The 22,017-nt window shown below is 44.8% G+C and overlaps 1 pseudogene; it reads right to left on the reverse strand.

Moving 5' to 3' along the window:
- The window catches only part of LOC112258022, a 95,704-nt pseudogene that overhangs the window by 15,300 nt on the left and 58,387 nt on the right, over positions 1–22,017 (reverse strand).

Below are 22,017 nucleotides of genomic sequence, written 5' to 3' on the forward strand. Positions count from 1 at the left end.
TGTTGCCAACATACCCTCGTAAAACTGACTATCCTACCGATCCTTGACTTCGGCGATGTCATTTACAAAATAGCCTTCAACACTCTACTCAGCAAACTGGTTGTAGTCTATCATAGTGTCATCCGTTTTGTCACCAAAGCCCCATATACTACCCACCACTGCAACCTGTATGCTCTCGTTGACTGGCCCTCACTACATATTCGTCGCCAAACCCACTGGCTTCAGGTCATCTATAAGTCTTTGCTCGATAAAGCACCACCTTATCTCAGCTCACTGGTCACCATAGCAACACCCACCCGTAGCACGGGCTCCTGAAGGTATGTTTCATAGGTCATCCCCAAATCCAACACCTGCTTTGGCCGCCTTTCCTTCCAGTTCTCTGCTGCCAATGACTGGAACGAAAAGCAAACATCACTGAAGCTGGAGTCTTATATCTCCCTCTCCAACTTTAAGCATCAGCTGTCAGAGCAGCTTACTGATCACTGTACCTGTACACAGCCAATCTGTAAATAGCACACCCAACTACCTCATCCCCATAATGTTGTTTATCCTCTTGCTCTTTTGGACCCCAGTATCTCTACTTGCACATCATCATCCGCACATCTATCATTCCAGTGTTAATGCTAAATTGTAATTATTTTGCCTCTATGGCCTATTTATTGCCTTACCTCCCTAATCTTCTACATTTGCACACACAGTACACAGATATCTCTACTGTGTTATTGACTGTACATTTGTTTATGTGTAACTCTGTTGTTGTTGTTTTTGTCACACATCTTTGCTTTATCTTGGCCAGGTCACAGTTATAAATGAGAACATGTTCTCAACTGGCCTACCTGGTTAAATAAAGGTGAAATAAAAATAAAATAAACATGTATTTAAAATTGATTGTGTAGCTCAATAAAGTTACTTTAAGATGATTTGGGTATGAAGTATAAAAAAGTTTTCGATACACAATGGCTGCAAGGCAGTAAGGATATCAACGAAGGCCAGTTGAGCCTCCTGGGAGAGCTCTTCCTGGGCCAGCACCTTCTTCAGCAGAGGCTGTTTGAGGGGCTCCCTGGTGCAACACCACAGACGCTCCTTCCCCCGGCCCTTAGTGATCATCACCCTGCTCAGAGTGCTCTTAGGAGGGGGTCTAGAGGGGGGGAGGAGAAGAGTGAGTGTGTAAGAGGTGAGTGAGTGTGCATGTGCGTGTGAGTGTGCATGTGAGTGTGGCTACCTGAAGTAGTCGTAGGAGAACTCCTCTAGGGTGTAAGGCTTGACCTTGTCCTCACTCTCAGCCAGGGCTGTCTGGGACAGGTTGATGGACTCTCTTCTCTGGTCTGGAGTCATAGTTACCAGAGCCTAGCAAAGAGAGAGAGGGGGGAGAGAGATGCAGAGGGAAGGGAGCAAAAGAGAGAGGAAGAGTGAGATGGAGAAAAAAGGGACGAGAGATGGAGAGGAGACGGAGCAGAAGAAAGAGAAAGAGAGATGGAGAGGAGACGGAGCAGAAGAAAGAGAAAGAGAGATGGAGAGGAGACGGAGCAGAAGAAAGAGAAAGAGAGATGGAGAGGAGACGGAGCAGAAGAAAGAGAAAGAGAGATGGAGAGGAGACGGAGCAGAAGAAAGAGAAAGAGAGATGGAGAGGGAAGGGAGCAGAGAGGAAAAGAGAGAGAAAGAAAAACTTCAGTAAAAGAGAAACTACAGAATAGGAGCTGTAAAGGCAGTATGGAGCTTGGCAATTCCTGAGGTCATAATCACCACAACGTCATATTGCGGTATAAATCCCCCAAGTTTCCATAGATTTCCAAAATGACCCATGAGTACAGTTTCTAGAAGTTCCTGGAACTTTGGAAAATGACAGGGAATTTTGCAACCCTAGTCATGAGGTCACTCACCACGATGTCATACTGCGGCCGGGTGACGGTGGGAAGGACGTAGACGCAGTCGGCCGGAAAGTCCCCCCGCTGCTTGGTCCTGTCGTTGACCCCGTGAGCCCACCCAGAGGTCATGACCTGCTCGCCACAGTGCTCGTCCAATAGGACCAGGTCGCCCTTGGAAAAACTGAGGAAGGTGGAGTCCTCTCCGCCCGCTAAGGGAACACAAAATTCAATAAAATGGAAATTCCATTCAAATAACTTTATTATTCCCTGTGATGGAACATCATGTGTGGTGGTGCTGAAAAACAGGCCTCTGTACAAGAAAACACCAACAAAACCACAGTAATTTACCACACTTTCCCTTGTTTGCTTTGAAAATCATGACCTGTTCTTAAAAAGTCTTTTCAATGTTGATCAATGTGCATTGCCCCATGGGTAATAAATCTAATAAGTAAATAATGTACAGGCAAATAACGTCTCCTTTGATAGTAGGTTACTTACCGGGGTTGGGGCAGTCCAGCAGCGCCACCACAAACTTTGACCTCTTCCTGAGGCCTTCCAAAAAGGTCACAATAAGCTCACAGATGTCCTCTGCATTGTTTGAGGTGAACGTGTACTCGTCTCCTTTGATGGTGGCCAGCGAGAAGCTCTGGCCCTGGAGCTTACCCCCTCTGTCAAGGGAAATTATTCTTACAATATCAAAACAATGACACAGATTATAATATTGTTGTACTTATATTTTATATGGGTCTAAACAATGTGAAAATACAATTTTTTTCCATATTTTAGTTTGTTGTATAAAATCACAAGCTTTGTATATTACAAAAAATACATATTTTTTATCATTACAATCCTTACTGCGAGCATGCGCTGAACAACTAGCAAGTGTTTTCACTGACATTTTCAACCTCTCCCTGTCTGAGTCTGTAATAGCAACATGTTTCAAGCAGACCACCATAGTGCCTCTGCCCAAGAACACTAAGGTAACCTGCCTAAATGACTACCAACCCGTAGCACTCACGTCTGTAGCCATGAAGCGCTTTGAATGGCTGGTCAGGGCTCACATCAACACCATCATCCCAGAAACCCTAGACCCACTCCTATTTGCATACCGCCCCAACAGATCCAAAGATGATGCAGTCCACACTGTACTTTCCCACCTGGACAAAAGGAACACCTATGTGAGAATGCTATTCATTGACTACAGCTCAGCATTCAACACCATAGTGCCCTCAAAGCTCATCAATAAGCTAAGGACCCTGGGACTAAACACCTCCCTCCGCAACTGGATCCTGGAAATCCTGACGGGCAGGGTAGGTAACAACACATCCGCCACCCTGATCCTCAACACAGGGTCGTGTGCTCAGCCCCCTCCTGTACTCATGACTACACGTCCAGGCACGACTCCAACACCATCATTAAATTTGCCAATGACACAACAGTGGTAGGCCTGATCACCGACAACAACGAGACAGCCTATAGGAAGGAGGTCAGAGACCTGGCCGTGTGGTGCCAGGACAACAACCTCTCCCTCAACGTGATCAAGACAAATGAGATGATTGTGGACTACAGGAAAAAGAGGACCGTGCACGCCCCCATTCTCATCGACGGGGCTGCAGTGGAACAGGTTGAGAGCTTCAAGTTCCTTGGTGTCTACATCACCAACAATCTAACATGGTCCAAGCACACCATGACAGTCGTGAAGCGGGCACGACAAAACCTATTCCCCATCAGGAGACTGAATTTATTTGGCATGGGTCCTCAGATCCTCAAAAGGTTCTACAGCTGCACCATCGAGAGCATCCTGACTGGTTGCATCACTGCCTGGTATGGCAACTGCTAAGCCTTTGACCGTAAAGCACCTCAGAGGGTAGTGCGAACAGCCCAGTACATCACTGGCGCCAAGCTTCCTGCCATCCATGACTTCTATACCAGGTGGTGTCAGAGGAAAGCCCTAAAAATGGTCAAAGACTCCAGCCACCCTAGTCAAAGACTGTTCTCTCTGCTACCACACGTCAAGCGGTACCGGAGCACCAAGTCTAGGTCCAAGAAGCTTCTAAACTGCTTCTACCCCCAAGCCATAAGACTCCTGAACATCTAGTCAAATGGCTACCCAGACTATTTGCATTACCCCTCCCCCCCAACCAACTGAATGAAAACATATCTAATTATCATTGACGAATAATGACTACAGTCTATTGAGAGACAGGAATAGTAGCAGCAATACCTGCTACTGGACACAGCAGTGATCTCTGGGAAAGAGAGTTCCAAAAGGACCTGCTCCTGCTCATCCACAAAGTAGACCCCGGTCCAGTTCACTGCTACAATGACATCATTCTTAGGCAGGCTGGGACCTGAGGGGTTCAAAGTTTACTTAAAGGTCATTTCAACCTGCGTTTAGTCATGATATCATGGATACGATACAGGTCTTTCTCAGAAATATCATTAGTGTTACATCCCTTGTATTAAATTGGCCAAAACTCCCATAAATATCAACAGTAGACTTACCTGAAAACTTGAAGGCCTCGTAGAAGCGTGAGAAGAGTAAAGGCCACTTGAAACGAGCAAAGTCAACCACGTCCTCTTTCACCTTCTGAGTGTCCAACCTCTTCTGGGTGTAAACTCCCTGAGGCAGAGGAGGGGTTAGAGAGACTGTTTGAAAACTGGGTGTGTGAACATATGTACTGTTCATAGGACAATATAGTCAAGTTGTGGTGGTAAGAACAAAAGGTGGGTAAACACTGAACGCTGATTGATATAGGATGGCGACGATTAACAAATGCTAATTCAGAAAACAATAATTTGGCGTAGTAGACGCTTAAAACGCTATTCACTAAAGCATAAGCAGTGGAAAAAGTGCTTACATGTGTTTACCCACGACATCCCTGATTATAGTGACAAATAGTTCAAAGGACAAATCCTGTTGTAAGAGCACGAGAAACAGATTTGGGGTCAGAAAGTGAAGAGCACTGAGACTGATCCTTGGGGGACACCTACCTTTTTGTGGGAAGAGACAACTAGCTGGGCCCACTTGTCAGTGGTCTTGGCTGAGCTGATTTCACGGTCAGGGATGTAGGAGGGGATGAGGTTGAGGAGGCGCTCTTGGACGATCTCTGAGCCATATTCTATGTAGTACTGCTGAGACGCCAGCTCCGCCAGATCCTCGTCCTGAGCAAGAGAGAGGGAGATTGAGAGTGGATAGATGGAGTGAGAGATAAGTGTTGAAGCTTCCCCCTTCATATTTCACCAAAAAAACCATCAGGCATGAATGTGCATTCACATATACACTGAACAAAAATAAAAAAATAACATGCACAATTTCAAAGATGCAGTTCATATAAGGAAATTAGTCAATTGAAATAAATTCATTAGGCCCTAATCTGTGGATTTCACATGACTGGGAATACAGAAATGTATATGTTGGTCACAGACACCTTAAAAAAAAAAAAAGTAGGAGCGTGGATCAGAAAACCAGTCAGAATGTGGTGTGACCACCATTTGCCTCATGCAGCAAGACACATGTCCTTCCCATAGTTGATCAGGCTGTTGATTGTGGCCTGTGGAATGTTGTCCCACTGTGCGAAGTTGCTGAATATTGGCAGGAACTGGAACACGCTGTCGTACACATCCCAAACATGCTCAATGGGTGACATGTCTGGTGAGTATGCAGGCCATGGAAGAACTGGGACATTTTCAGTTTCCCGGAGTTGTGTACAAACCTTTGCGACATGGGGCCGTGCAATATCATATGAAATATGAGGTGATGGCGGAAGATGAATGGCACGACAATGGGCCTCAGGATATTGTGCATTCAAATTGCCATCAATGACATGCGATTGTGTTTATTGTCTGTAGCTTATGCCTGCCCATACCATAACACCACCGCTACCATGGGGCACTGTGTTCACAACGCTGACATCAGCAAACCGCTTGCCCACACGACGGCATACACGCTGTCTGCCATCTGCCTGGTACAGATGAAACCAGAATTCATCCGTGAATAGCACACTTCTCCAGCATTCCAGTGGTCATCGAAGGTGAGCATTTGCCCACTGAAGTCGGTTACGACGCCGAACTGCAGTCAGGTCAAGACCCTGGTGAGGATGACGAGCACTGTCAGACGGTTTCTGACAGTTTGTGCAGAAATCCTTTGGTTGTGCAAGCCCACAGTTTCATCAGCTGTCCGGATGGCTGGTCTCAGACGATCCCGCAGGTGAAGAAGCCAGATGTCGAGGTCCTGGGCTGGCGTGGTTATACATGGTCTGCGGATGTGTGACCAGTTGGACGTACTGCCAAATTCTCTAAAAGGTTGTTGGAGGTGATTTATGGCAGAGCAATTAATATTAAATTCTCTGGCAACAGCTCTGTTGGACATTCCTGCAGTCAGTATGCCACACTCCCTGAAAACTTGAGACATCTGTGGTAGTGTGTTGTGTTACATAACTGCACATTTTAGTATGGCCTTTTATTGTCCCCAGCACAAGGTGCACCTGTTTAATGATTATGCTGTTTAAATCAGCTTCTTGATATGCCACACCTCAGGTGGATCGATTATCTTGGCAGATGAGAAATGCTTACTAACAGGGATGAAAACAAATTTGTACACAGAATTAAGGGAAACATATATTTTTTTGTGCATATGGAACATTTCTGGGAACTTTTATTTCAGCTCATGAAACATGGGACCAACACTTTAGACGTTTAGACATTTTTGTTCAATGAACATCAGCATGAACTAAATTCTACATAAAAACGCCATCTCACATCATTCATCAACCTGTAAAAGAGCAAGGAAGAGTGGAAAAGACACAATCAAAGAGCAATTCTCCAAATCTCTCACCTCTAACCTCCCTCCTCATACATGCCTTCATCCCTCTGCCCTCATTCCCCACTCACCCTCTCGCAGCGGTACTCGCCGAACTTGACTCCCCGGACAGTCTGCTGGTAGATGAGGTTGGTGGCCACACTGTCGTCACCAGGATTGTGCCAGGGCGTGAAGATCTCCTTCCTGAAGAAAAGGCGCCAGGGAGCATTCCTCTCCTGGGCACCCTGCTCCTTGGCATACTGCTCGCACTGCGACACGGCATCCATCACATGGTCGCTGCCGCTGCCCAATGAGGATACCTGGGGGGAGAGGGGGAAGAATGGACATTCAACATTGTTAATAAACATGGACTCGATAGCTTCTCAAACAAGTTTGTGAGACCGTAAGCTTGAGTGAGTTATTGAGTAAGCAAGAGTGAGTGTGTCCCTGCTTGTATACATGCGTGTGTGTGTGCACATCTACACAAGTCTCTCGCTCAGATGAAGCGAGTGAGGTCCAGTCCAGTACCTTGTCAAACAGAGCGATGAAGAGGGAGAAACCGAAGCGGTCTTGGAGACTGATCTTGTCGGCCAGGGAATTACACAGCTCATTGGCTGTGGTGGCTGAGTCAGTCAGCAGGGTCTTAGTGGTGCCATCCATGAAGGTCACTGGCAACATGATGGGTTTCTTCGACTTAGTGGCCTGGGGGGGGTAATTATTTTTGATAAAAAATAACTCCAGGCTACGCTTGAATGTCTAAAACCAGATAGTAAAAATATGGGCACCCTTGCACTTTTCTTAAATAATTCAAAATTTTTACATAATTTGGTTTAAATTGATATGATGTTTTATTGATTGTAATCTTTTTTTAACTTAGGCAAGTCAGTTAAGAACAAATTGTTATTTACAATGATGGCCTACACCGGCCAAACCCAGACGACGCTGAGCCAATTATGTGCCGCCCTATGGTACTCCCAATCACAGCCGGTTGTGATACAGCCTGGATTCAAACCAGGGTGTCTGTAGTGACGGCTCCAGCACTGAGACGCAGTGCCTTAAAACGCTGCGTCACTTTTCAACATTGCAGAACCAATTATATATTTGTTAACTTAAGTTTACAATTTTCATGTAGAAAATAAAGACAAACGGCATAGACAAATTGATTTTCACCCCGGAGCTAGTACTTAGTTGCACCGCATTTGGCCAATATAACTGCCAACAAATGCTTCTTGTAGCCATCAATAAGCTTGCTGCACGTTACTACTGACAATTTGTCCCACTCTTCAGCAGCAAACCAAATGATAATAACACTCTCCCTACAATCAAAGACGTGGGAGGTTTGAGAATGCTGTGAGATTGATTTGCTGCCTCTGGTACTGGGGGCCTTGAACACGTGCAAGGCATTGTGAAATCAGAAGATCAGGTGTCGAATGTTCAACCCAGCATCCAAAAACTGGGTCTCCATTGAATGTTGTGTGTCTTCCAGCAGCACATCAAAAAGCACCCAGGGATGGTTCAAGAAGCGATGCTGAACTGTTCTGGAATGGCCAGAGAAGAGTCCAGATCTGAATCATATCTAAAAACTTATGGAGAGATCTGAGCACAGCTGTTGGTGGAGGGCACCCCTCAAACATTGAAGAATTAGAGCAGTTTGCTGCTGAAAAGTCGGTGTTTGTCAGCAGCACACTTCGCCAAAGGCTGTGCAACCATGTCCTAGCTCCGGGGTGCAAATCATTTCATTTATGCCATTTGTCTTTATTTTCTCAATTAAAATGCTATACTTAGGTTAAAATTTTTTATTGGTTCTGCAATGCAGAAAATCCCATAACAAGGTGTGGTGACCAAAAGTTGAATTTAAATTTCAACACATTTTTGAAGAAATAGGAAATCATATAAGTGCAAGGGTGGCAATATATTTGCAGTGGTGTAAAGTACTTAAGTAAAAATACTTGAACGTACTAATTAAGTATTTTAGGGGGGTATCTGTACTTTACTATTTATATTTTTGATTACTTTTACTCCACTACATTCCTAAAGAAAACAATGTACTTTCTACTCCATACATTTTCCCTGACACCCAAAAGTACTCATTACATTTTGAATGCTTAGCAGGACAGGAAAATGGTCTAATTCAAGCACTTAAAGAGAAAATCCCTGGTCATCCTTACTGCATCTGATCTGGCGGACTCAATAAACACAAAAGCTTTGTTTGTAGATGATGTCTGAGTGTTGGAGTGGGCTCCTGGCTATCCATACATTTTAAAAACAAGAACATCGTGCCGTCTGGTTTGCTTAATATAGGTATTTGAAAAGATTTATACTTCTACTTTGGATACCTAAGTATATTTTAGCAATAACATTTACTTTTGAAAACCAAATACTTTTTTACTCAAGTAGTATTTTACTGGCTAACGTTCACTTTTACTTGAGTAATTTTATATTAAGGCATCTTTACTTTTAGTATGACAATTGGGCACTGATCTCAATTTAGCATTTTCCACCTAATAATATGGTTCAGAACTTTCCCCATGATTCACTGATCCTAGACCTGTGCGTACCTGCAGCTCGAGCCAAGATGGTGGCTGGGTCCTGGTGCAGTTCACAAAGGTCCTCCTCAACCTCTCCTCGCAGTATGGAGCGTAGCCTGGCGGACCACTGATCATGAACGTACGCAAATACTGACGGAGGGAGAAGGGGGGGGGGTCTCAGGGGTTAAAGACCAATGAGACATCCTGGGGCACATTCAGTGGATCCACTTTCAATTCATCCAGAGTAGACCAAGACAAACGAGAGGTGTTGGTGTGTGTGTGTTCGCACCCATATATGCATACATGTGTATATACGCTGTGTGTGTGTTAGCAAAAAGACGAGGGTCTTACTTTGACAAACTTCTCAGAGGGAGCGAAGCAGCCAGCGCAGAGAGAGAGCAGGATCCAGCCACGTGCATGGCTACTCTTAGATGGGTTCTGGGTCAGCTGCTTACAGATCTGACAGTAGATCTCATCCCTGGTAATAGACACAACAGCCAGCCAATAACAGTGACGGTTAGGGGTCCCCATATTCAAACTAGCATACCACTTAGAATACACGTCCAATATATTACTTAATCATTTCTTTGTGACAGGTGCAAACAATTACATTTACGTAATTTAGCAGATGCTCTTATCCAGTGCGACTAACAATTAGTGCATTCATCTTAAAATACTGTAGCTAGGTGACACAATAACATATGACAATTGTAGTACATTTTCCCTCAACAAAGTATTTATCAGCTAAGTCTGTGATACTAGCAAAAAACTAGGTGGGAGTTATTTAAGATAGTGTACTCTTTAAAGAGGTAGTGTTTCAGACATTTTTGGAAGATGGGCAGGGACTCCGCTGTCCTGACGCTGTCCTGAACATTGGGGTACCAGAACAGAGAAGAGCTTTGACTGGGCTGAGTGGGAGCTGCCTTCCTGTAGCGGCGGGAAGGCCAATCGACCAGAGGTGGCAGAACGGAGTGTTCGGGTTGGGGCGTAGGGTTTGAGCATAGCCTGAAGGTAGGGATGGGCAGTTCTCTTGTTGGTCCGTAGGCAAGCACCAGGGTCTTGAAGATGATGCGAGCTTCGAATCGAAGCCATTGGAGTGTGGGGAGGAGCCAGGTGACATGGGTTGAACAGGTGGGATGCGGCTTTCTGCATAAGCTGCAGTGGTTTTATGGCACAAGCGGGGAGCCAACAGAGAGTTCCATTAGTCTAGATGGGAGATGACAAGTGCATGGATTAGGACCTGGCCGCTTCCTGTGTGAGGAAAGGTCGTACTTTACGGATGTTGTAGAGCATGAACCTGCAGGTGCGAGTATCTGCTTTGATGTATGCAGAGAACGACAGGGTGTTGTCCAGGGTCACGCCAAGGGGCACCGTGGAGTTATCAACTGTGATGGAAAGGTCTCAGAGCGGGCAGGCCTTCCCCGGGAAGAAGAGCAGCTCCATTTTGTTGAGGTTGCACTTAAGATGGTGACCAACATCCAAGCACTATGGTGGAAGCTCAGATCATCAATGAAGGAGCGGAGGCATGGAAAGAACAGATTAAGAATGCAGAGAAAAAGTATTTCTGAGTAATTGGTAGAATAAGTCAAGGGGTCGTAGGTCACCTGAGGACGGGCCTTAGGATGCCGTTGCCGATGATGAAGTGCAGCTTCTCCAGGTTGGAGGTGGGCCGGTCCTCCAACATGCTGTTTCCCTGTAGGCTGTAATCACCGTCCATCAAACGCCGGGTCACCTATAGGGGAGAAGAGGAGGCGGTGCCAACAGGGAACATTGGTATTGGTAAATGCTGAGTTGGCAACGGGGGGGTTTGGATTACAGGGGTACCCACAGATGCTGAACACCCCCATAACAAATCAGAGTACCCATATAATCTGTCAAATATTAACATGGGAATATCCATAAGCAGCAACAAGAATGTTGATCCAACCCACTATTTTTGGGATTGTGTGGCTCAGTTGGTAAGAGCACGATAATGCTAACTGGCATATAGTATCATTATTATGTTTTTTTACTATTATTATTATGAAAGCTATAATGAGACACAAACCTCCTCAGTGATCTTGGACTTCCTCTTCAGTGTGAGAGAGACCAGCTTGTGTCTCACACTGTTCTTCTTTTGCCCACCACCACCGTCATTCGAGCTGTTCTGTAAGCGGGAGAGAGAGGGGCGTAGTTGAGCTTTATGTTGTCTGTAAGTCTGTCTGTGTCCTGGATGACATACACAAAAAAATCCACCCATTCTACCAACGTCCTCCTTCTCATCTCCTCAATACTCATTATGAAATACTAACGGCCAATGACTGAAGACAAACAAGAGTCGTCTTGGGGGTGGGGTTTGATGTGGGTCTTTGCCATTCAATTACAACAAACAAGTGCAGTAGTGAGTACAGTGAGGTAAGCTATGCTAGCGTTGCTATGGATAGAACAAAGATTTGAAGTTGAGGACTTCTCCCCTCCTGACTGACACACCATCTCAAGATGGTCAGCTAATTTAGTTATATGTGTAGGCTAAAGCCTGACCTTGTGTTTAGCCAAACTGACAGCAGCTAGCTAGCATAGCTTGTTGATAGCTGCAGCTGGCTATCATATCTAGCTGATATTTCTCTGCCAAATCAGTTATGGCAAGATAGCAAGAGCCTGGAATGTGTTTCATAAGTAACTCATTCTACAGCACCTTGCTACGAAAGTAGCTTGCAACTTAGTTTCAACGTTTCATCACGTACTGTAAATTTACACGTAATGTAAATATAAGCCAACATGTAAAGTGTTGATCCCATGTTTCATGAGCTGAAATAAAAGATCCCAGAAATGTTCCATACACACAAAAAGCTTATTTCTCTCAAAATGTTGTGCATAAATGTGCTTACATCCCTATTAGTGAGCATTTCTCCTTTGCCAAGATAATCCAGCCACCTGACAGATGTGGCATATCAAGAAGCTGATTAAACAGCATGATCATTACACAGGAGTATTTCTGTCTGATGGGCGCCCACCCATGGCTGCACCCCGCCCAGTCATGTGAAACCCATAGACTAAGGCCTAATTAATTCATTTCAATTGACTGATTTCCTTACATGAACTCTAAATTGTTGCATGTTGCATTTATATTTTTGTTCAGTATAGTACCGGGTTGGACCCCCTTTACCTCCAGAAAAGCCTGAATTTTTTGTGAGCATGGATTCTACAAGGTGACAGAAACGTTCCACAGGGGTGTTGGTCCTTGCTGACGCGATGGCATCACACAGTTGCTGCAGATTGGACAGAGGTACATTCGTGCTGTGAACAGCTCGTTCCATCTTATCCCAAAGATGCTCTATTGGGTTTGGTCAGCAACAATGTTCAAATATACTGTGGCGTTCAATCTTTGCTCAATTGGTATTAGGGGATCTAACATGTGACAGGAAAACATTCCCCACACCAGTACACCATGGCCATCAGCCTGTACTGTTGACACCAGGCAGGACGGGACCATGGGTTTACACCAAATCCTGACTGCCATCAGCATGAAGCAACAGGAACTGTGATTCGACGGACCAAGCAATGTTTTTCCACTTATTTTTAGCTGATAGGAGTGGAACCTGGTGTGGTCGTCTGCTGCAATAACCCATTCGTGACAAGGATCGACGAGTTGTGCACGATTCTTGCCATTCTCCTTCCACCTCTCTCATCAACAAGCTGTTTTCGCCCTCAGGACTGCCGCTGATTGGATGTTTTTTGTTTGTCGCGCCATTCGTGGTAAACTCGAGAAATCATTATGCATTAAAAGCCCAGGAGGGCCGGCCGTTTCTTAGATAATGAATCCCGACGCTCACAGTTGCTTAGGTCACTCGTTTTTCGCATTCTAACGTTAAATCGAACAGTAACTGAATGTCAAATCCATCGTTCTGCCCCTGAACAGGCAGTTAACCCACTGTTCCTAGGCCGTCATTGAAAATAAGAATTTGTTCTTAACTGACTTGCCTAGTTAAATAAAGGTTAAAAAAACTATATATATATATATCAAGCCACAGCCACGTGACTCACTGACTGTAGGAGCAATCTATTCTCGTGAACGGGATGTACCTAATAAACTGGCCACTGAGTGGAAACGATTTAAACTACTGTGAGTTGAATGACCTCAGTCTTCAGTCAGCTCAGCTGTTCTACAACATAATATTCTATAGCTGGCTCATTGTGTCTCGTCTCAAGTCCGCTGATAGATCTTTCCCGGGAGACAAATCCCAGAACTAATATCCCTACAGGTGTAACTACATGTGGACATGGCACAAACTTCGCCCACCTTGAGTGTTGATACATCAACCATTTTTTTTAGTTGGGTTACAAAGACAAAATATGTTTTTGCTGTAGATATCATATTGATGTGCTTATAAAGACAGTATGCCTCCACTTTACCAAACAAATCTAAATCAGTTGTGTGTAGAGTACAACTTCAGCTGTCTAACCAGAACTAGAATGGCATTTGTATTTCTTTTTGCCCTAATCTAAGGATTTGGCTGTCTAACACATTGACATGCACAGCTCTCTGGGTGAGGTTCTGTCTTCAGTGGGTGAATAAGTCCCTTTGTCTATATCATGTGGTGAAACGTCATTCAGGGGCAGAGTCCCACCTGTTTTGCATGTAATTTTGGCATTAATATGTGTCACATATCAGTTTACATCAATGTAAAAATATATAATCATAAAAACTTATTTGGGATTGTTGTCCCTTCCACAAGACGGTTGAGCTAATGTAGGCTAATGCAATTAGCATGAGTTTGTAAGTAACAAGAACATTTCCCAGGACATAGACATATCTAATATTGGCAGAAAGCTTAAATTCTTGTTAATCTAACTGCACTGTCCAATTTACAGTAGTTATTACAGTGAAATAATACCATGCTACTGTTTGAGGAGAGTGCATAATTTTGAACATGAAAAGTTATTAATAAACAAATTAGGCACATTTGGGCAGTCTTGAACAGAAATATAATGGTTCATTGGATTGGATTAATATATAACTTTGCACATACACTGCTGCCATCTAGTGGCCAAAATATAGATTGCACCCGGCTGGAATAGTACATTATTGCCTTTCTCTTGCATTTCAAAGATGATGGTACAAAAAAATACAATATGGTTGATTTTTTTTCTTTGTATTATCTTTTACCAGATCTAATGTGTTATATTCTCCTACATTCCTTTCACATTTCCACAAACCTCAAAGTGTTTCCTTTCCAATGCTACCAATAATATGCATATCCTTGCTTCAGGGCCTAAGCTACAGCCAGTTAGATTTGTGTATGTAATTTTAGGAGAAAATTGGGGTGGGGGGGCGAATTCTTAATAAAGCCGCTAAAAAACTTGGACATAAACATTACACAACAAAGGTGCCACTGCAGCCCGGGTTCGATCCCAGGCTGTGTCACAGCCTGCTGTGACCGGGTGGCCCAGCGTCCTCCGGGCTAGGGGAGGGTTTGGATGTCCTTGTTTCATCGTGCTCTAGCGACTCCTTGTGGTAGTCCGGGCGGCTGCAAGCTGACTCCGGTCGTCAGTTCGATAGTGTCCTCCGACACATTGGTGAGGCTGGCTTCCGGGTTAAGCGAGCAGTGTGTCAAAAAGCAGTGTGGCTTGGCTCTCGACCTTCGCCGAGTCCGTGAGGGAGTTGCAGCGATGAGACAAGATCGTAACAACCAATTGGATGTCACCAAAAAGTGGATAACGCCATGAGCCAGAAAGGTTTTAATACAATGGTCATGCTGTCAATCCAGCATGACTTCTGCCACGTTCAAAACAACTGGAAACTCGGAACTGGGAAACCTAAGACTTCAGTGAGTTCAAGACAACTGGGAACTGGGTAAATACGGAAAATAATTTTGAACTGTCATCCAACTTGGAATTTGGGCCTCTATCTAGAGCTCACAAGAAGGACCGTCGCACCACTTTCCTATTCAGGGGAACACAGCACAGCAAGGTGAGTCCAAAAATGTAATGTATGCTGCTGCATAAATTATGTAATATCCCTGCTGTTGGGACAGCTTTATGTAGGCCAAAACAGTTTGTGGGCACCGTTTGTCACGTTATAGTGCAATGAATGTATTGTTTAGTGTTGTGTAGAGGCTTGCATAAAAAAATATATATATGTTTAGTTAGCCCCTGCAAGATTTACATGCTAAAATCACCACTGAATGTTATGGACATGTGCAGTCAGGTGGCAGAAGTGGTGGAGTGCATGACACTCCATCCTGGATGTGACAGAGTTTGCCTTATGGGTCCAGCAGGCAGAGTTCAATAAATACAATCAGATGTAAGCTGCAGGAGGGCCCTCTTCTCAAACTGAGTAGCATACAGAGTAATATAAGAAGATTGCAATTGCTGAACTTCTATAGATATTCTAAACAAAGTGTAACAGTGTGATATAGAATAAACCATCCATCACATAATACTGTACAAGCAGTGTTCTGCTAATACAGTGCATTCGGAAAGTATCAAACCCCTTTTCTTTTTCCACATTTTGTTATGTTACAGCCTTATTCTAAAAATGGGTTTAATTGTTCACCCCCCATCAATCTACACACAATACTCCATAATGAGAAAACAAAAACAGGTTTTTAGAAATATTTGTAAATGTATAAAATAAAAAAATACTGAAATATGACACATACAGTGCCTTGCAAAAGTATTCAACCCCCTTGGCATTTTTCCTATTTCATTGCATTGCAACCTGTAATTTAAATGGATTTTTATTTGGATTTCATGTAGTGAACATACACAAAATAGTCCAAAATAGTCCAAAAACTTTCTAAAAACTGAAAAGTGGTGGATACATACAGTGGGGCAAAAAAGTATTTAGTCAGCCCCCAATTGTGCAAGTTCTCCCACTTAAAAAGATGAGAGAGGCCTGTAATTTTCATCATAGGTACACTTCAACTATGACAGACAAAATGAGAAAAAAAATTCAGAAAATCACATTGTAGGATTTTTAATGAATTTATTTGCAAATTATGGTGGAAAATAAGTATTTGGTCAATAACAAAAGTTTATCTCAATACTTTGTTATATACCCGTTGTTGGCAATAACAGAGGTCAAACGTTTTCTGTAAGTCTTCACAAGGTTTCCACACACTGTTGCTGGTATTTTGGCCCATTCCTCCATGCAGATCTCCTCTAGAGTAGTGATGTTTTGGGGCTGTTGCTGGGCAACACGGACTTTCAACTCCCTCAAAAGATTTTCTATGGGGTTGAGATCTGGAGACTGGCTAGGCCACTCCAGGACCTTGAAATGCTTCTTACGAAGCCACTCATTCGATGCCCGGGCGGTGTGTTTGGGATCATTGTCATGCTGAAAGACCCAGCCACGTTTCATCTTCAATGCCCTTGAACATATGACATTCTCACAAATTTTTAATTTTTAATTTATTTTGGTTTTTTTATTTCACAAATTTTTAATTTTTAATTTATTTAACCAGGTAGGCTAGTTGAGAACAAGTTCTCATTTGCAACTGCGACCTGGCCAAGATAAAGCAGTGTGAACAGACAACACAGAGTTACACATGGAGTAAACAATGAACAAGTCAATAACACAGTAGAAAAAAAAGGGGAGTCTATATACATTGTGTGCAAAAGGCATGAGGAGGTAGGCGAATAATTACAATTTTGCAGATTAATAACACTGGAGTGATAAATGATCAGATGGTCATGTACAGGTAGAGATATTGGTGTGCAAAAGAGCAGAAAAGTAAATAAATAAAAACAGTATGGGGATGAGGAAGGTAAAAATGGGTGGGCTATTTACCGATAGACTATGTACAGCTGCAGCGATCGGTTAACTGCTCAGATAGCAGATGTTTGAAATTGGTGAGGGAGATAAAAGTCTCCAACTTCAGCGATTTTTGCAATTCGTTCCAGTCACAGGCAGCAGAGAACTGGAACGAAAGGCGGCCAAATGAGGTGTTGGCTTTAGGGATGATCAGTGAGATACACCTGCTGGAGCGCGTGCTACGGATGGGTGTTGCCATCGTGACCAGTGAACTGAGATAAGGCGGAGCTTTACCTAGCATGGACTTGTAGATAACCTGGAGCCAGTGGGTCTGGCGACGAATATGTAGCGAGGGCCAGCCGACTAGAGCATACAAGTCGCAGTGGTGGGTGGTATAAGGTGCTTTAGTGACAAAACGGATGGCACTGTGATAAACTGCATCCAGTTTGCCGAGTAGAGTGTTGGAAGCAATTTTGTAGATGACATCGCCGAAGTCGAGGATCGGTAGGATGGTCAGTTTTACTAGGGTAAGTTTGGCGGCGTGAGTGAAGGAGGCTTTGTTGCGGAATAGAAAGCCGACTCTTGATTTGATTTTCGATTAGAGATGTTTGATATGAGTCTGGAAGGAGAGTTTACAGTCTAGCCAGACACCTAGGTACTTATAGATGTCCACATATTCAAGGTCGGAACCATCCAGGGTGGTGATGCTGGTCAGGCGTGCGGGTGCAGGCAGCGAACGGTTGAAAAGCATGCATTTGGTTTTACTAGCGTTTAAGAGCAGTTGGAGGCCACGGAAGGAGTGTTGTATGGCATTCAAGCTCGTTTGGAGGTTAGATAGCACAGTGTCCAAGGACGGGCCGGAAGTATATAGAATGGTGTCGTCTGCGTAGAGGTGGATCAGGGAATCGCCCGCAGCAAGAGCAACATCATTGATATATACAGAGAAAAGAGTCGGCCCGAGGATTGAACCCTGTGGCACCCACATAGAGACTGCCAGAGGACCGGACAGCATGCCCTCCGATTTGACACACTGAACTCTGTCTGCAAAGTAATTGGTGAACCAGGCAAGGCAGTCATCCGAAAAAACCGAGGCTACTGAGTCTGCCGATAAGAATATGGTGATTGACAGAGTCGAAAGCCTTGGCAAGGTCGATGAAGACGGCTGCACAGTACTGTCTTTTATCGATGGTGGTTATGATATCGTTTAGTACCTTGAGCGTGGCTGAGGTGCACCCGTGACCGGCTCGGAAACCAGATTGCACAGCGGAGAAGGTACGGTGGGAACCGAGATGGTCAGTGACCTGTTTGTTGACTTGGCTTTCGAAGACCTTAGATAGGCAGGGCAGGATGGATATAGGTCTGTAACAGTTTGGGTCCAGGGTGTCTCCCCCTTTGAAGAGGGGGATGACTGCGGCAGCTTTCCAATCCTTGGGGATCTCAGACGATATGAAAGAGAGGTTGAACAGGCTGGTAATAGGGGTTGCGACAATGGCGGCGGATAGTTTCAGAAATCCAGATTGTCAAGCCCAGCTGATTTGTACGGGTCCAGGTTTTGCAGCTCTTTCAGAACATCTGCTATCTGGATTTGGGTAAAGGAGAACCTGGAGAGGCTTGGGCGAGTAGCTGCGGGGGGGCGGAGCTGTTGGCTGAGGTTGGAGTAGCCAGGCAGAAGGCATGGCCAGCTGTTGAGAAATGCTTGTTGAAGTTTTCGATAATCATGGATTTATCGGTGGTGACCGTGTTACCTAGCCTCAGTGCAGTGGGCAGCTGGGAGGAGGTGCTCTTGTTCTCCATGGACTTTACAGTGTCCCAGAACTTTTTGGAGTTGGAGCTACAGGATGCAAACTTCTGCCTGAAGAAGCTGGCCTTAGCTTTCCTGACTGACTGCGTGTATTGGTTCCTGACTTCCCTGAACAGTTGCATATCGCGGGGACTATTCGATGCTATTGCAGTCCGCCACAGGATATTTTTGTGCTGGTCGAGGGCAGTCAGGTCTGGAGTGAACCAAGGGCTGTATGTTCTTAGTTCTGCATTTTTTGAACGGAGCATGCTTATCTAAAATGGTGAGGAAGTTACTTTTGAAGAATGACCAGGCATCCTCAACTGACGGGATGAGGTCAATGTCCTTCCAGGATACCCGGGCCAGGTCGATTAGAAAGGCCTGCTCACAGAAGTGTTTAAGGGAGCGTTTGACAGTGATGAGGGGTGGTCGTTTGACTGCGGCTCCGTAGCGGATACAGGCAATGAGGCAGTGATCGCTGAGATCCTGGTTGAAGACAGCAGAGGTGTATTTGGAGGGCCAGTTGGTCAGGATGACGTCTATGAGGGTGCCCTTGTTTACAGATTTAAGGTTGTACCTGGTGGGTTCCTTGATGATTTGTGTGAGATTGAGGGCATCTAGCTTAGATTGTAGGACTGCCGAGGTGTTAAGCATATCCCAGTTTAAGTCACCTAACAGAACAAACTCTGACGCTAGATGGGGGGCGATCAATTCACAAATGGTGTCCAGGGCACAGCTGGGAGCTGAGGGGGGTAGGTAGCAGGCGGCAACAGTGAGAGACTTATTTCTGGAGAGAGTAATTTTCAAAATTAGTAGTTCGAACTGTTTGGGTATGGACCTGGAAAGTATGACATTACTTTGCAGGCTCTCTCTGCAGTAAACTGCAACTCCTCCCCTTTGGCAGTTCTATCTTGACGGAAAATGTTATAGTTGGGTATGGAAATCTCAGAATTTTTGGTGGCCTTCCTGAGCCAGGATTCAGGACATCAGGGTTAGCAGAGTGTGCTAAAGCAGTGAGTAAAACAAACTTAGGGAGGAGGCTTCTGATGTTGACATGCATGAAACCAAGGCTTTTTCGATCACAGAAGTCAACAAATGAGGGTGCCTGGGGACATGCAGGGCCTGGGTTTACCTCCACATCACCCGCGGAACAGAGGAGGAGTAGAATGAGGGTGCGGCTAAAGGCTATCAAAACTGGTCGCCTAGAGCGTTGGGGACAGAGAATAAAAGGAGCAGATTTCTGGGCATGGTAGAATATATTCAGGGCATAATGCGCAGACAGGGGTATGGTGGGGTGCGGGTACAGCGGAGGTAAGCCCAGGCACTGGGTGATGATGAGAGAGGTTGTATCTCTGGACATGCTGGTTGTAATGGGTGAGGTCACCGCATGTGTGGGAGGTGGGACAAAGGAGGTATCAGGGGTATGAAGAGTGGAACTAGGGGCTCCACTGTAAACTAAAACAATGATAACTAACCTGAACAACAGTATACAAGGCATATTGACATTTGAGAGAGACATACAGCGAGGCATACAGTAATCACAGGTGTTGAATTGGGAGAGCTAGCTAAAACAGTAGCTAAAACAGTAGGAGAGACAACAGCTAATCAGCTAGCACAACAACAGCAGGTAAAATGGCGATGACTAGGCAGGGAGGGTCGGATTAACTACACACAGAGCCTGAGTGCAGCTGGGGCCGACAGATAAAACATACTGCAGTGCAGGATTTGAGTCCCTGGCGGCGTAGTGTGTTACTGATGGTAGGCTTTGTTACTTTGGTCCCAGCTCTCTGCAGGTCATTCATTAGGTCCCCCCGTGTGGTTCTGGGATTTTTGCTCACCGTTCTTGTGATCATTTTGACCCCACGGGGTGAGAACTTGCGTGGAGCCCCAGATCGAGGGAGATTATCAGTGGTCTTGTATGTCTTCCATTTCCTAATAATTGCTCCCACAGCTGGTTTCTTCAAACCAAGCTGCTTACCTATTGCAGATTCAGTCTTCCCAGCCTGGTGCAAGTCTACAATTTTGTTTCTGGTGTCCTTTGACAGCTCTTTGGTCTTGGCCATAGTGGAGTTTGGAGTGTGACTGCTTGAGGTTGTGGACAGGTGTCTTTTATACTGATAACAAGTTCAAACAGGTGCCATTAATACAGGTAACGAGTGGAGGACAGAGGAGCCTCTTAAAGAAGAAGTTACAGGTCTGTGAGAGCCAGAAATCTTGCTTGTTTGTAGGTGACCAAATACTTATTTTCCACCATAATTTGTAAATAAATTTATAAAAATCCTACAATGTGATTTTCTGGATTTATTTTCTCATTTTGTCTGTCATAGTTGAAGTGTACCTATGATGAAAATTACAGGCTTCTCTCATCTTTTTAAGTGGGAGAACTTGTACAATTGGTGGCTGACTAAATACTTTTTGCCCCACTGTATATCTATTATTTTTATACATTGTTTGCCAACTGATATGTGACATGCAAAACTTTTTAATATATTTTTTGCTAGAAATGTAGGGATCAAAACAGGTAAGGCTTAGCCCCACCTGACCTGAATGACGGGTGCCACTGTTCACAAGTAATACAACAACTGAACTATTACCTGTGTGTTCATATAGCCTACCTGTTACGGCTTTCTTCCGTCGAAGGAGAGTCGGACCAAAATGCAGCGTGGTTAGTTCGATACATGTTTAATGAATGAAAATACGAACAAATACAAAAACAACAAACGGAAAATGTGAAAACCTAATACAGCCTGTCTGGTGAATACAAACACACTGAGACAGGAACAATCACCAACAAAATACACAGTGAAACCCAGGCTACCTAAATATGGTTCCCAATCAGAGACAACGAGAATCACCTGACTCTGATTGAGAACCGCCTCAGGCAGCCAAGCCTATGCTAGAAACACCCCTAATCAGCCACAATCCCAATGCCTACAAAAACCCCAATACGACAACACAATAAACCCATGTCACACCCTGGCCTGAACAAATAATTAAAGAAAACACAAAATACTAAGACCAAGGCGTGACAGAACCCCCCTCAAGGTGCGGACTCCCGGACGCACCTCAAAACCATAGGGAGGGTCCGGGTGGGCGTCTGTCCATGGTGGCGGCTCCGGCTCGGGACGTGGACCCCACTCCATAAATGTCTTAGTTCCTCCCCTTCACGTCCTGGGATAATCCACCCTCGCCGCCGACCATGGCCTAATAGTCCTCACCCAGAACCCCACTGGACTGAGGGGCAGCTCGTGACTGAGGGGCAGCTCGTGACTGAGGGGCAGCTCATGACTGAGGGGCAGCTCGGGACT

This window comes from Oncorhynchus tshawytscha, linkage group LG09, assembly GCF_018296145.1.
Source record: "Oncorhynchus tshawytscha isolate Ot180627B linkage group LG09, Otsh_v2.0, whole genome shotgun sequence".
NCBI lineage: Eukaryota > Metazoa > Chordata > Actinopteri > Salmoniformes > Salmonidae > Oncorhynchus > Oncorhynchus tshawytscha.